The sequence below is a fragment of the Artibeus jamaicensis genome, unplaced genomic scaffold (assembly GCF_021234435.1).
Source record: "Artibeus jamaicensis isolate MK-2021 breed Jamaican fruit bat unplaced genomic scaffold, CSHL_Jam_final scaffold_369, whole genome shotgun sequence".
Taxonomy (NCBI): Eukaryota; Metazoa; Chordata; class Mammalia; order Chiroptera; family Phyllostomidae; genus Artibeus; species Artibeus jamaicensis.
The window spans coordinates 22,492,457-22,497,736 of NW_026522042.1; the positions used below are offsets into that span (position 1 = coordinate 22,492,457).

The following is a 5,280-nucleotide window of genomic DNA, read 5'->3' on the forward strand; positions in this document are numbered from 1 at the left end:
ATTACTCCAACACTTTACTTGACTTTATATAATAACAATTTATTTCCCACTTTAAAATATACTTACAATTAAAATAATGTATGACTTACAGTATTTTTTAATATCTTTGATTGTTTTTCAACTACAGTCATTGCCATTTTTCCCCAATTACTCTCCCTTGCACTCCCAAACTCAATCCTACAGAAGGCTCAGAGACATATGAAAGGATGCTCAGCATCACTAGCCATAAGAGTGATGCAAATTAAAACCACAATGAGATACCACTTCACACCAGTCATAATGGCCATCATAAACAAATCAACAAGCAAGTGCTGGCAAAGTTGTCAGGAAAAGGGAACCCTAGTACATGGCTGGTAGGAATGCAGACTGGCGTAGCAGCTGCTATGGAAAACAGTATGGAATTTCCTCAAAAAACTAAAAATGGAACTGCCTTTTGACCCAGCAATTCCACTGCTGGGATTATACCCTGAGAATCCTGAAACACCAATTCAAAAAAAACCTATGCACACAAATGTTCCTGGCAGCACAATTTACAATAGCCAAGTGCTGGAAGCAATCTAAGTGCCCATCAGTAAATGAGTGGATCAAAAACCTGTGGTACATTTATACAATGGAATTCTGTATAGCAGAAAGAAAGAAGGAGCTCATACCCTTTGCAACAGCATGGATGGAACTGGAAAGCATTATGCTAAGGGAAATAAGCCAGGCATTGAAAAACACGTACCATATGATCTCAACTATAAGTGGAACATAATGAACAAAATAAACAAGCAAGCAAAATATAACCAGAAACATTGAAAGAAAGAACAAACTGATGGCAACCAAAGGGTAGAAAGGAGGGGGATAACCGAGGAAAGAAGAGGAAGGTTCATCAAGGAACGTGTATAAAGGATAGGAATGACTTACCGGTATTAGTGATATGTGTTAGGTTTTGGTATAAAAGTTATTCAATCTACAGAGAATAAATGTTTCTGAGAATAGCTAAGAAATACTGCTTTTCAAAAATTAGACCTTAGTTGTAAAATCATGTAAGTTAACGTTAATTTATCTAGTAATTAGTAAAGCCTTGTATTTCTGTAATACTAGTAAATTTTGTTGGACTATGGTATATTACCCATTTCACTCTTCTTCACTTTGTTTCCTAAAGTTATGTGTAATAAATTATATTAATATGATTGGATCAATTATTTATCTACCTGTGGCTATCTATTCTTTCTTATTTCCAATATAATATACTCATATATTATTTTTAGCTTTTATTTTAATGCACTCTAATGCCCGTTGATTTTGGTTTATATCAAGTTTTTAATGTAAGAGACAATAGAGTTTGTTTCAGTTTTCAGATTATTTCACCCGCCCTCCTCTTGTCCCTACCAGAGAATGATGTTTCCCTGCCCTTGTCCTGTGAATTTCAGTACTTCCAGATCAGTAATGTGTACGTCATGGGCCACATAATGAGGCCTGGCCATGCTGTTTGTTTGGTCAGTACAAGCAGAGTGGGAAAGTGCAAACAAAGGACTTAAATGTAGCTGGGTGGTGATTGGTTTTCCCTGGACCATGCAAATGGCATTGTCCGTGTTGGTACTGATATCTCAGCCTGGGTATCCAAATTCAGTCTGCTTACTGTAGAGAAGAGCCCTGGCCAACGCAGCCCTTGGGGAACATGAGCAAGGGATCTTTGATGTTGTATGTGGTTGAGATTTTAGGCTTATTTGTTAGTGCAACCAAACTGGCTAATACAAAATGAGGACTTACCCCAATTATGTTCAGTCAACTTTGAATGCAAAGACATTTAAAACGTTTTAAAGTGGTCTATAAGTTTTGTTATTAAGTATATCCCTTTTGCCCTGGCTAGTGTGGCTCAGTGGATTGAATGTCAGCCTGCAAACCAAAGCGTTGCCGGTTTGATTCCCAGTCAGGGCACAAGCTTTGATTGTAGGCCAGGTCCCCAGTAGGGGGCACATGAGAGGCAGCCACACATTGATGCTTTTCTCCCTCTCTTTTTTAACTCCCTTTTCCTCTCTAAATATAAATAAATAAAATCTTTTAAAATATATTCCTTTTCATTAACTTTCCTGATGATCATCATTTCTGGCATATTTCTTTTTTGGATTCATCAGTTAAACATTACTTATGGGAGAGTTCCTTATATTGAACAAAGTACTTTGAATTTTTATATTATATTTTTAATTATGTCTGAATTTATTGAATTTATGGCGATGGTTGCAGACTTTGAAAAAAGTACTTTAAAAAAAGTTTAAGACTTCCCTTAAAGCCTAAGTACATGATTGATTTTGTAAGTGTTCTTCAGATACTAATAAAATATATATCAAATATATATTTGATATTCATAAAACACAAAATCAGATACTTATGTCTGAGTAAAGTTTATTACAGTATTCAATTCCTATATGTTCTCATTTATTTATTTCTACTAGACCTTCCTAATTCTGAAAAACATATATTACATTCCCAGCATATATTTTCATCGAGTTATCCCTACACTTCTAACAGATTGTTGGGCTTTATGCTTGGAATGCTACATGGTTTGATGCTTACAGGTTTATGAAAAATGTGTCTTCCAAGCAGATTTTCTTCTATCATAACACAAAATAACTTTTCACTTTAAGAGCTTTTTAATTATAGAAGAACATTTTCCTTTCCCTTTGCTCCAACTCATCACATTTAGTTTTTAAAAAATGAAACAAACAAGCATGAAAAATATAGCCAGAGACATTGAAATAAAGAACAAACTGCCAGTAACCAGAGGGAGGTGGGGGGGATAACAGGTGGAAAAGGGGAAGGGTCATGCAGGAACATGTATGAAGGACCCATGGACAAAGCCAAGGGGGGTAGGATCAAAGGTGGGAGGTGGGGATGGGCAGGGTGGAGGGGAGAAGTGGGGGGCATATGAAGACCACTGTACTTGAACAACAATAAAAATAGCAAGACAAAAAAATAAAATAAAAATGATGTTATACTATTTAGGGAGTTTTGATTTGTTGTTTGCTACACAGATACTCCATTTAAACAAATTTTGCCTAACCTTTATAGTAAGACATTTCAATCAAGCTGTCATTGTATTAACAATATATAAAGTATCACTACTCATGCCTTTCTTTCTTCCTACTTTCATTTGATCTCTTCTTAAAGTATCTATTTTAAAATGATGTACGGTTAGTCAGACCATTTTCTGAAGTATTTTACACAGATGATGTAATGAAAATTGAGAGTCCCTAGTTTTTGTTTCTGGTCCATGGGTAAATCATCATTTATCTGTCCATAAAATTTGAGGCCTTTTTTAACCAATGATCTACTAACATTTTTAAACTACCAATTTTAATGCATTTCTTTGAAATAGAGATAAATTGTTTCATCTATTTGAAAGATTCTAGTTTTTTTTAATGCTCAAAATTCCAAAATCCTGGAAGATTGTCAGTCTAGCCTTCCTTTCCACCAAGACCCAAATAAGCACACACTTAAAATTTATTCTGTCTTTTTTTTCCTGGGCATATATACTTGTTTAGCTTTTCTACTTTTCTGGTAACTAAGCTGAATCAAGTGTCTGCCAGCAGAACATGGTTGGAGAGTAGTGTACATCCTTCATTTTACACGCCTTCAAAGAAAACAGCTGTTTGTGATTTTTTTCTCTTCCCATGCACTGGAGCACGGATAGGGTAGCAGCTAAGCTGATGAGGACCAAGCCCTCGGGGATTGTGTTAACCATGATACAGGGGAAACCAACGTCCTGATCTATCTCATGAAACAGACTTTCCCTTCCAGATTACAGTAGTCAGGCTGGTGGATGGGAGAAGAATAAACTTCTCTGTGATTTAATATCTCTACTTTGTTGTGGAGGGTGGGGTGAGTGGGAAGTCTTTTTCCTGGTGGTCCTCGAAGGTGTTCTGTAGTTTGGTAAGGGTGCCAAAGACACTTTCAGGGTGTTTGTTAAGTCAAACCATCTTCAGAATAATACTAAGATGTCACTTGTCTTAAACATTGGTTTTTAAGGGTACTGTCACCAAACTGTCCAACTGGGGTTTTATTGCTCACTACCACGCATTCACAAGAAAAAAAAGTCCAGTTTCACTTAAGAATGTCCTTGCGGAAACAATAATAATTAGTGCTGGTATAAAAATCTGACCTTTGTGTATATGTCTTTTTAATGTTCTTCATGAAGACATAAGAAATATGTATGAAATATTTCAACTACATACTGACTTGAAAGTTACCCCCAGGAAATTACTCAGGCAGTTCATTTGTATAGCTATCAGATGAACCTGCTGCTTTCTTCATGGAAAACCATTCTTACTTGCAATAGTAACTCAGATATAAAGTGTGTTTATTCAAACATGAATATTTGGCGAAAGAAATGCAGTTGACAGTTTTTACACTTGATCTTAGCCAAAAGGCCAAGAAGCGATAGAGTCGACAGTTTTTATTGATGATCATAAAGTTGAGCTTTCATGGAAACATTCGAATTTTGGAAAACTTGTGCCCCTTATGAGACCTGGCAACTTCTCAACACAAAGATATTTCAAAAATAAATGGATGTGTGTGTTCTGTTTGTGTTTGTGTTTTTAAAGTGTACCATGAAATGTGTAAACTATCTGAAACATCTGCAGTTAGGCAGTATTTTCCAAATGATTAATGTATGATGTTACAAACCTGCACATGAAAAAAAGATCTACTCAGCATGCTAGATAAACCCACAGATTTTAATGTAAAGAAGTGCAGAAAATGCATTGGTGTAGGTTTTGATTCTACATAGCAACTAACATCCAAAAATTATTATGTCAAATTCTGGCGTAATGACAAAATAATCTGAAAAGTTTTCAAACACCTTCACTTTGCCAAATGCGTTTGTACGTGCAGGATTTTTTCAAGTGCTGCAACCAAAATAATGCATTGTAACAGATTCAATATAGAAGCAGACGTGAAGTTACTTGTTTTCTGATAGTCAGACATTAAGGAGATTTGTAAAAATTTGAAAAAGCCATCTCTCTTCTCACTAACGTACATTTTTGCAAAACTGTACAGTTTTTATGAAAACATGTTTATATGTCAACATTTACTAATAAACTAATAAATATATTATTTTTATTTACTTATTTTTTAACGATTTTGGTAGACTTTTTTTAAAAGATTTTATTTATTTATCTTTAGAGGGGAAGGGAAGGAGAGAGGGAGAGAAACATCAATGTACGGTTGCCATTCGTGCGTCCTCTGCTGGGAACTGGCCTGCAGGGAACTGGCCTGCAACCCTAGTATGTGCCCTGA

General features: G+C 35.5%; 1 non-coding gene across 1 annotated transcript; it reads right to left on the reverse strand.

The window, feature by feature from the left end:
* Window positions 1-4,236: 4,236 nt before the first annotated feature.
* LOC119056079 (U2 spliceosomal RNA) lies at window positions 4,237-4,424 on the reverse strand. The gene has a single exon (XR_005083817.1). It is a non-coding gene; the product is annotated as a U2 spliceosomal RNA (small nuclear RNA).
* Between the last annotated feature and the right edge of the window lie 856 nt (window positions 4,425-5,280).